The sequence below is a fragment of the Helianthus annuus genome, chromosome 2 (assembly GCF_002127325.2).
Source record: "Helianthus annuus cultivar XRQ/B chromosome 2, HanXRQr2.0-SUNRISE, whole genome shotgun sequence".
Classification (NCBI taxonomy): Eukaryota; Viridiplantae; Streptophyta; class Magnoliopsida; order Asterales; family Asteraceae; genus Helianthus; species Helianthus annuus.
In genome coordinates, this window is record NC_035434.2 from 2,678,931 (window position 1) to 2,691,051 (window position 12,121).

Genomic DNA, 12,121 nt, shown 5'->3' on the forward strand with positions numbered 1-12,121 from the left:
ACAAGGACCTCACCACAACGCTATTAACCACCCATTTTTCGTCTATTTTCTTCCCTAGCCTCGAGCTAGTAGTAAGTGACTCTAAACGCCTTTTTGATCTATTCTAAAGTGGTTAATAAAAGATTTAACGGGCAAAAATCATAAACACTAGAGATCAAGTTTAAAGTCTACAAAAAAAACGAAGTGGTTAATAAGTAAATAATAGTGTAAAACTTATAAATCTAGTTTTAATATGATTATTTATTGTTGTTGATTGCTAGTATGGGAATGGATCGTCATCAAACCACCCTAGATTATGTTCCATAAACATGAACTAGCCGTATGTGTAGTTGTAAAGTTTCTAGATGACGAACCCTTTCAAACATAAACATGAACTTGTGTAAAAATAAATTTTCTTATGAAATGGAGTTCTAAACTACTAGATCTACGGATCTACAAGTGGTATTTTCAAAGGACCAAGTGTCAAAAGAAATCATATTTTTAAAGCCGGATCTTTCCTAAACAAAGGTGATTTTTGTAAACACACAAGTGTGTAGACACTTGTGTGACAAAGAGTTTTATCAAAGAATTGTTTTTGTAATATTTGAAAAAAGATGTACAAATGCATTTTCTGAAAGAACAAGATTCGTGAGAAATCGAGTTTATTTATAGAAAGATCTGTCACACCCCGACCACGTAAAACATCAAATCGTGGCGGAAACGTCGGGGAGTGTTGTAACAGAATTATTGTTCCACAACCAAGGTAATTAATATAATTATTTTATTCATCACCCAAGGGTGGAATACATTGTTTTGAAACGAGAACCCACAAGTTACATTGTCTTAAACTAAAAAGAAACAAGGCACATAACAAGTTTTAACTAGTCTAGATCCATTTTATCGTCACTAAGGCCCAAGTCCACCCTAGCGTGTTACGAATCATCCTATGCATTTGCTCCTGAAACACATGTGAAAATAGGTACGTCAGCATAAAAATGCCTGTGAGATACATAGGTTTTGTGAAAATAGGATCCATGACTTAGGTTTTAGAAAAATGTTTAATGAAATGTAGTCATGAACCATGTTGATTGTATTGCTTATAAATCATTTGAAAAACAATGGTAGATATGTATTTTGAAAGAATAATGTATGATTTAAATGAATAACCAAGTGAAATAAGTTGTATTAAAACAAGTTGTTTGTAAAATAATGTATTGTGAAAAATATGTTATATAACTAAACTGAAATGATTTAAACAACGTTGCGATGCGTAATATCATACAAATACTTATATATAGGAAGTACCAGCGGCGTATCCACCATGTTTGTATCATATTACACACGCCTCGTTATGTAAATCACTTACTCAAACAAACCACCAATGTGAATTGCCCATGTCTAAACCAAATGTCAAATGTTATTGTGAAAACCATGTCAAAATGTTTATGAAATGTATATGTCAATATCAAAATGTCTATGTCAAATGTTAATCGTGTAGTGTGTAAACAAAATGTCATGTATGGCAAGTGATATATGTATCAACTAAACCATAGGTAAAATGCACAAAACAATGTATTGAAGTAAAACTCAGTTTAAATCAATGTTATGTTTTGTAGAGATGCATGCTATACTGAATACAAACATTTATGCGGTATTGTGAAAATGCATACATCCAAGCCTTGTGACTGTGGTGATAAACCTTTAAACAAATTAAAGGTCTATCGGGTTTTATGTTTAAATCGAATTCGGTCATTCCTTTCATCCAAACATACCCAGGATGTCAGGAACGGGAGTTGTCAATTCCTATGGTACCACAGCTACTAACGAGCGGCGTAGCTAATGTTAATGAATGTATATTGTCCCACTTAAACAAACCAAATGTCATACCCAAAATATAAACATGTGAAAAACAATGCACTAAGTATGTAATCAAATGTACACACATAGCGTGAAATGTCATGTAAAACAGTGTACTAAGTATGATGAACATACATAGCATGAAAATGTCATGTAAAACAATGTACTAATGAATATAGCAAGTATATAATGCGAAAACGTGTAAAAGGCATGAAAGTAACAAGTAGGCACATGTGTTTCACCCCAAAACGTTTGGAAAACAGTAAAAGAGGGGTACTATGTACTCACTTGAGATTGCTTAATAGACTTTAGATATCCACCAAGCAATGCTAGAAGATCACGGAATCAAACGGCACCTATATAGGGTATCTATGTTAATAAACGGACCTATTGGAGGATCGGGTAGTACGAGGGTTCGTAAACCAAATAAGTAAGGGAACTTATGTAACATGGTTTAACAAAGCCTACGTACTAAAACGAAACCTATCCTAAGTGCTTTTGACCCGTTACGACCCGCTTAGGTAGCTTATGCTACTTTAACGCGTCGTTCGCGTAAAACGCGTTCGGAATGCCTAACTAGCCCTATGATAAACAAGATATGCCTTAACATGGTCAATATTGTTGTTAAATCAGTTTAGATACCAAAAATTATGTTACATAGGCTTAAAATGAATTTTGGTGTAAAAAGGGTATTTTGGTAATTTACCTAAGGCACATACGTTACCTATCATATAACTAGTTGGTCGATGTGACCATAAGGTATAACCTCGGAAGGTTATTCCCTACACACTATGGTCACCTAATATGTTTGGTCGGATCCTAATGATCGACCAAATGGGTCGGGTTCGTAAGCATAAGCGATTGATTAGATCACTTACCTTTACGACCCTAAATAAGCACAAAACTAAAAGCGACGAGCTAAACATGCTAGAACATGTTTAGTAATATTAGAAAACAGGTTTGTTATTAAAACAAACGGTTTTAATACCCTAGAGTAGTTTGGTTACAAAATACGTGAGAAAACGCATTTTGGCCGAAACTACGACCCGTCACTGAGCCTAGATAACGTGGTAATCAGTAGGTATAGTCACTAGGGACTATAACCATCGTGATTACGCTCACGTTATGAAGTTCAAACGAACTTCGCATTGACCATAAACTGGTTAATGCAGAAAGTCAAACACAGTTTGACTTTAACGCTAAAACGAACGAAAAACGCGAAAGAATACTTACAGAAGGTCCCCACAAGGTTTGATTCCAAGTAATCTCTGGTAGGAAGTGCACAAAACACAACCACTTAGAGAAAACTCAGATCAAATGTGGGAAAGAATGAAATTGGGGTTGGGTATTTATAGGAAACATGGAACCGTTAGGATCGTTTCTTGTTCCCCAAGCGTTAAATCCCATCCCTACACTTGTACCCACTGAATTACAAACCATGGGAGCCCATAGGATTGATAGAAAACCAGATGCAAGAGGTTTTGAGGTGTTAAACAGCTTTAAACAGCTGTTTGCACAATTCTGCTGATCTGGGACCTGCTTACGGACCGTATGGAGTTGGCCTTACGGTCCGTAAGGACCCTGCAGGTCAGAAAGTTTGAATTTTGGCAGAACAGGCCCCTGCACCTCCAAACTTGGTTTTTAATGCATTTTTGACCTGTTTAAGCCCCGTTAACCCCATTTCAAAGCTCTAAAATGATGTTAAAGTATAGGGGACTTGAAACATGCTCAAAAATATGCCGGATGTCGGTTCGTTTGGCCGTACGATTGCGTTGTTCGGTTAATTACGACGGAAGTCGTAACGGACGCAAAAACGGTCCAAATTGCGCGACGAATGGATTTTTGACAAGCCAAACACTAAAACATAATATTTTAATGCTTACATAAATTTTTGGATGTCCGGATGTATTCAGAACGTAAGTTATGCGCGAAAATGCAAACTTATGCACTTTTTGACACTTTTAGCCCCTGAATGAGCATAAAGTTTGTTTTAGCACACCGAACCCCTCAAAGCCTATTTCTAAGCTATGTAAAGGATATTTAGGGTGTGTTTAACTTATGGCCATGTTCCAGAATGTTCGTTACAGTTCAGATTGGCATACTTTCGCAGTTTGTCAATTTTAGTCCCTGTAAGCGAATTAACTAGATTTTGCCATACCAAAGCCTTCGAAACTTATTTCTAAGTTATGTAAAGGTTATTTAAGGTATGTTAAGCATGAATTGATGTTCCGGAGTATTTTTCGCATTTAACTGATTACGTTTACGCACCAGTTTGCGTATAATTCTCCAGAAAGCGATATAGAGTTTGAAATCGAATAAAAGTAAAAACATGAAAAATATTGATCATAAAGAAACAAATATAGGGATCAAATAACTTTATTTCATTGATAACTGGGATGTTCATAATGATTACAAGCACAAATGTCACAGTCTCCCCTACTTGCGGAAATTTCGTCCCGAAATTTGTTTAGAGGAAACTCGTGGGAAAAGGTGTGGATACTTCGCCTTCATTTGATCTTCACGTTCCCAAGTAAACTCAGGTCCACGTTTAGATTCCCAGCGAACTTTAACCAACGGAATGCGCTTGCGTTTAAGCCATTTGACTTCACGATCCAAAATTTCCACAGGTTTTTCAACAAAATGGAGTGTTTTATCAACACGGATCTCGTCGAGTGGTATGTGGAGGTTCTCATCAGCTAAACACTTTTTGAGGTTGGATACGTGGAAGGTTGGATGAACATTTCCAAGTTCGGGAGGTAGTGCAAGTTTGTAGGCTACCTTACCGATTCTTTCGACGATCTTGAATGGTCCAACGTATCTAGGTGCAAGTTTGCCTTTCTTTCCAAATCTGATCACACCTTTCCAAGGTGAGACCTTAAGTAATACACGATCACCGACTTGGAATTCATGGGCTTGCGTCCTTGGTCCGCGTAACTCTTTTGACGGCTTCGAGCTGTCTGTAGGTTATCACGAACTTTCTTAACCTTGTCAGTCGTTTCCAGAATGAGGTCAGGTCCAGTAAGCTGAGCCTCACCTATCTCATTCCAGCAGACTGGTGAACGACATTTTCGACCATAGAGAGCCTCGAAAGGAGCCATGTTGATGCTGGAGTGATAACTGTTGTTGTAGGAGAATTCAATCAAGGGAAGATGTGAATCCCAACTACCACCAAAGTCAATCACACAAGCTCTAAGCATATCCTCCAAAGTCTGGATTGTTCTTTCAGTTTGACCATCAGTTTGTGGATGATAAGCTGTGCTCAGATTTAGTTGTGTCCCCATAGCAGATTGTAGGGTTCTCCAAAAGCGAGAAGAGAAACGAGCATCTCTATCAGAAATAATGTTCAAGGGAACACCATGTCGAGATACAATTTCATCCACATAGATTTTGGCCGGCTTTTCAGCAGAAAAATTCTCACGGATTGGCAAGAAATGCGCTGATTTAGTAAGACGATCAACAATTACCCAGATGGCATCATGACCTTTCTTAGTGCGCGGAAGTTTGGTAATGAGATCCATAGCAATGTTTTCCCATTTCCAAACTGGGATCTCAGGTTGCTCCAAAAGACCATAAGGATGTTGATGTTCAGCCTTAACCTTGAGACAAGTAAGGCACTTTGAAACGTACAAGGCAATGTCTTTCTTCATACCAGGCCACCAATACTGGGTACGAAGATCCTTATACATTTTGTCTGAGCCAGGATGAATAGAATAACGAGACTTATGGGCCTCATCCATAAGCAAAGTGTGAAGATCATCTTGGCTTGGGACCCACAAACGGTCCATGAAGTAATATGATCCATCTCCCTTTAGCACGAGATCAGGCTTAATGTGATAGGGTAATTCCTTACCCATCAAGTCTTGTGAAACACAAGCCTGTTGAGCCTGAGTAATGCGTGCTTGGATATCAGATCGAGCTTGAATAGCAGATTGAACACGAACACAATGAAGCATAGTATGTTCCTTACGACTTAATGCGTCAGCCACAACATTCGCTTTACCAGGATGGTAGCGAATTTCGCAATCATAGTCGTTTAGGTGTTCGACCCAACGTCTTTGCCTCATGTTGAGTTCTTTCTGATTAAAAATATGCTGAAGACTTTTGTGGTCGGTGAAAACCACGCATTTTGTACCGTACAAATAGTGTCTCCAGATTTTGAGAGCAAAGACAACTGCACCCAACTCAAGATCATGAGTGGTGTAGTTTCTCTCATGTACCTTTAATTGTCTTGATGCGTAGGCTATGACTTTATTCCTTTGCATCAGAACACAGCCAAGACCCAATTTCGATGCATCACAGTAGACAACAAAATCGTCATTGCCTTCAGGCAAAGTCAGAATAGGTGCATTACAAAGCTTCTGTTTCAATGTCTGAAATGCTTCTTCTTGCTTACAACCCCATTCAAAGGGTTTGTTCTTCTGAGTTAGAGCAGTTAGAGGAACTGCAATCTTTGAGAAGTTCTTGATGAAGCGGCGGTAATAACCCGCAAGACCAAGAAAAGAACGAACCTCAGTTGGAGTAGTTGGCGTATCCTAATCCTTAATCGCACTGATCTTGGAGGGATCTACATGAATACCTTGTTCGTTGACAATATGTCCTAAGAATTGAACTTCCTTAAGCCAAAATTCACACTTGGAGAACTTGGCAAAAAGTTGCTCTTTCTTTAGGAGTTCCAGAGTAAGACGAAGATGTTGCTCGTGATCAGCTTGCGTCTTAGAGTAAATCAAGATGTCATCAATAAAAACGATGATCAACTTATCTAAATAAGGTTTACAAACCCTATTCATTAAGTCCATGAAAACAGCAGGAGCATTGGTCAAACCAAATGGCATGACTGTGAACTCATAATGCCCATATCGAGTGCGGAATGCTGTCTTGGGAATATCCTCTTCATGCACACGAAGTTGATGATACCCAGAACGAAGGTCAATCTTCGAGAAGCAAGTTGCACCCTGTAACTGGTCAAAGAGATCATCAATGCGAGGTAGGGGATATCGATTCTTGATGGTAAGCTTGTTCAGCTCACGATAATCGATACACATTCTGAAGGATCCATCCTTCTTCTTGACAAAAAGAACAGGAGCACCCCAAGGTGAAAAGCTAGGTCGAATAAAACCTTTTTCAGAAAGCTCCTGAAGCTGCTTAGATAGCTCTTGCATTTCAGATGGTGCAAGACGATATGGAGCTCTGGCAATAGGATTTGCACCAGGTACAAGATCAATACGGAACTCGACTTGGCGTGCAGGAGGTAGACCAGGCAATTCTTCTGGAAACAACTCCGGATAATCCCGAACAACAGGGATATCTTGAATAGACTTACCTTGGTCTTTATCTGCCGTAACATGTGCCAGGAAGGCCACATAGTTCTTTCGCAGATACTTCCGAGCTTGAAAGCAAGACATAAGCTTGAGGCTACTAGCAGGTTTTTCACCACAAACCTGCAGTATCTCGCCTGACAAAAGCGGCACACGAACGATCTTCTCAAAACAAACTACCTCTGCGCGATGCTTGGCTAACCAATCCATACCCACAATAATGTCGAAGCTTCCAAGTTGCATAGGCGTGAGGTCAATAGGGAAAAGATGGTCGTTAAGGTTCAACTGGCAGTTGCGAAGAACAGAATCAAGAACAATGGGTTCACCACTCGCAACTTCAACGGTCAGAGGCTTACCTAGTTTCGTTCTAGACACGCGTAGCAAGGGCTCAAAAGATAACGACACAAAACTCTTATCGGCCCCCGAGTCAAAAAGAACAGATGCAGGTTGATTATTAACTAAGAACGTACCGTTCACCACTTCGTTGTCAGCTTGCGCCTCAACAGCATTCATATTAAAAGCTCGTCCACGAGCCTGAGCCTGAACTGGATTTGCATTATTCAGCCTTGGACACTGGTTTCGATAATGGGTAAGGTCTCCGCAATTAAAGCATGAGCCAGGAGGATAGTGAGGTCGTGCAGCTTGTGCCTGCTGTTGAACAGGTAGTTGAGCTCCCTGTTGGGCTGGATTTCTAGCAGAACGACAAACCTCTGCAAGATGCCCCGGTTTTCCACAGTTGGTACAGAAACGACACGGGAGTTGCTGTTGATGGTGACTATTGCACCTATTGCACAAAGGTGCATTCCCTTCATACCGCTTCTTTGCGGGAGGCTGATTTGGAGCTGCCTGGTTCTGTTGGGCAGTGATGGCGAAATTTTGGGAAGCCTTTCGCTTCCTAGAACCCTTTGATGATCCAGAATCCTTCCCCTTTTTACCTTTCTTGCTATCCCCTTTGTCAGACGCCTGATTCTTGCCCTTGTCACCCTTCCTATGCAATTTACCCTTTCTGATCTGCGATTCTGTCAACGTCGCAGCTAACTCGATTGCCTGACGGACGGTGGTAGGTTTACTACCAGTAACGATGTCTTGCACAGAATCAGGTAGACCATCGATGTATCTCTCGATAGCCTTGTCAAGTGGGGTAACCATTGTTGGGCATAACAAACTCAACTCCTCGAACCTGTCAGTATACGCCCGGTGCTCACCACTAACCTGCTTCAGATCATCAAACTCCCTTTCCAGCGCTCGCAATTCATGACGAGGACAGAACTCACTCATCATGAGAGTCCTTAACTCAGCCCATGTTTGCGCTAAAGCGACTTTAGCACCTCGATCTCTCATAACCCCGTTCCACCATGTTAACGCCCTCTTTTGAAAAAAACTAGAATAAAACTCGACTTTGCGATTATCAGGACACTGAACATGACGGAATGTATTCTCAATGCTCTCAAACCATTGAAGGAGCCCAGTTGCCCCTTCAGTACCACTGAACTTGAGTGGTTTAGCCGAATTGAAGCTCTTGAAGTTACAAGGAGCGTTCTGATTTATGTTGGCTTGGTTAAGCTGAGCAATGAGATTCGGGAACGCAGCAGCCATATGCTGTGCGATGATTTCTGCCAGTTCGGCATTGGGTAGCTGATTTTCGCGTCGAGGAGGCATGCCAAAAAAAAAGGAAAACATGAGAGGAAACGAGTGAGATGATTAGATGAAAAGAACGAGATGAAACAAAATCAACAAAGCAAGGATGGTGGTCATTTGTCCGTATCACAAAGCAAACAAACAACACATAGTGACTAATCAAAGTAAAGGGGCTCATAAATAATGTTTAGTGAAGACATGCTCGCCTATAAGTGAACACTCACCCCAAGAGTTCCCAGGTAAGAGTGACTGGTCCGATTATGTGGATTTGTACGAATACTCTAGCCTTAGACAGAAAACCCAGGGTACAGGCATTCACTCTTCCAGTTTGCACATGTTCACATTATTTAGAACCAAAAACTTTGACGAGATTTTGAAAATTTGGAAGGCACTAGGCCGAAATCAAACTGGAAGGGTTCAAAATCATATAATAAATTATTTGAAAATAGAAGATTGTTTTTCAAAATTTGTTTTAGAAAACTGGGTTCTTGTTTTGGTGATTCACCTAAGGATAGGTGAAGTGCATGTTTTAAAATCTAAACACAAGACAACTTGTGTTGGGGTCCTAGAAAAGTTATAGTCTAGGTCAAAGCATTACTAATAACCTAATTCCCTATAACCATTGGCTCTGATACCAACTCTTCTGTCACACCCCGACCACGTAAAACATCAAATCGTGGCGGAAACATCGGGGAGTGTTGTAACAGAATTATTGTTCCACAACCAAGGTAATTAATATAATTATTTTATTCATCACCCAAGGGTGGAATACATTGTTTTGAAACGAGAACCCACAAGTTACATTGTCTTAAACTAAAAAGAAACAAGGCACATAACAAGTTTTAACTAGTCTAGATCCATTTTATCGTCACTAAGGCCCAAGTCCACCCTAGCGTGTTACGAATCATCCTATGCATTTGCTCCTGAAACACATGTGAAAATAGGTACGTCAGCATAAAAATGCCTGTGAGATACATAGGTTTTGTGAAAATAGGATCCATGACTTAGGTTTTAGAAAAATGTTTAATGAAATGTAGTCATGAACCATGTTGATTGTATTGCTTATAAATCATTTGAAAAACAATGGTAGATATGTATTTTGAAAGAATAATGTATGATTTAAATGAATAACCAAGTGAAATAAGTTGTATTAAAACAAGTTGTTTGTAAAATAATGTATTGTGAAAAATATGTTATATAACTAAACTGAAATGATTTAAACAACGTTGCGATGCGTAATATCATACAAATACTTATATATAGGAAGTACCAGCGGCGTATCCACCATGTTTGTATCATATTACACACGCCTCGTTACGTAAATCACTTACTCAAACAAACCACCAATGTGAATTGCCCATGTCTAAACCAAATGTCAAATGTTATTGTGAAAACCATGTCAAAATGTTTATGAAATGTATATGTCAATATCAAAATGTCTATGTCAAATGTTAATCGTGTAGTGTGTAAACAAAATGTCATGTATGGCAAGTGATATATGTATCAACTAAACCATAGGTAAAATGCACAAAACAATGTATTGATGTAAAACTCAGCTTAAATCAATGTTATGTTTTGTAGAGATGCATGCTATACTGAATACAAACATTTATGCGGTATTGTGAAAATGCATACATCCAAGCCTTGTGACCGTGGTGATAAACCTTTAAACAAATTAAAGGTCTATCGGGTTTTATGTTTAAATCGAATTCGGTCATTCCTTTCATCCAAACATACCCAGGATGTCAGGAACGGGAGTTGTCAATTCCTATGGTACCACTACCTACTAACGAGCGGCGTAGCTAATGTTAATGAATGTATATTGTCCCACTTAAACAAACCAAATGTCATACCCAAAATATAAACATGTGAAAAACAATGCACTAAGTATGTAATCAAATGTACACACATAGCGTGAAATGTCATGTAAAACAGTGTACTAAGTATGATGAACATACATAGCATGAAAATGTCATGTAAAACAATGTACTAATGAATATAGCAAGTATATAATGCGAAAACATGTAAAAGGCATGAAAGTAACAAGTAGGCACATGTGTTTCACCCCAAAACGTTTGGAAAACATTAAAAGAGGGGTACTATGTACTCACTTGAGATTGCTTAATAGACTTTAGATATCCACCAAGCAATGCTAGAAGATCACGGAATCAAACGGCACCTATATAGGGTATCTATGTTAATAAACGGACCTATCGGAGGATCGGGTAGTACGAGGGTTCGTAAACCAAATAAGTAAGGGAACTTATGTAACATGGTTTAACAAAGCCTACGTACTAAAACGAAACCTATCCTAAGTGCTTTTGACCCGTTACGACCCGCTTAGGTAGCTTATGCTACTTTAACGCGTCGTTCGCGTAAAACGCGTTCGGAATGCCTAACTAGCCCTATGATAAACAAGATATGCCTTAACATGGTCAATATTGTTGTTAAATCAGTTTAGATACCAAAAATTATGTTACATAGGCATAAAATGAATTTTGGTGTAAAAAGGGTATTTTGGTAATTTACCTAAGGCACATACGTTACCTATCATATAACTAGTTGGTCGATGTGACCATAAGGTATAACCTCGGAAGGTTATTCCCTACACACTATGGTCACCTAATATGTTTGGTCGGATCCTAATGATCGACCAAATGGGTCGGGTTCGTAAGCATAAGCGATTGATTAGATCGCTTACCTTTACGACCCTAAATAAGCACAAAACTAAAAGCGACGAGCTAAACATGCTAGAACATGTTTAGTAATATTAGAAAACAGGTTTGGTATTAAAACAAACGGTTTTAATACCCTAGAGTAGTTTGGTTACAAAATACGTGAGAAAACACATTTTGGCCGAAACTACGACTCGTCACTGAGCCTAGATAACGTGGTAATCAGTAGGTATAGTCACTAGGGACTATAACCATCGTGATTACGCTCACGTTATGAAGTTCAAACGAACTTCGCATTGACCATAAACTGGTTAATGCAGAAAGTCAAACACAGTTTGACTTTAACGCTAAAACGAACGAAAAACGCGAAAGAATACTTACAGAAGGTCCCCGCAAGGTTTGATTCCAAGTAATCTCAGGTAGGAAGTGCACAAAACACAACCACTTAGAGAAAACTCAGATCAAATGTGGGAAAGAATGAAATTGGGGTTGGGTATTTATAGGAAACATGGAACCGTTAGGATCGTTTCTTGTTCCCCAAGCGTTAAATCCCATCCCTACACTTGTACCCACTGAATTACAAACCATGGGAGCCCATAGGATTGATAGAAAACCAGATGCAATAGGTTTTGAGGTGTTAAACAGCTGTTTGCACAA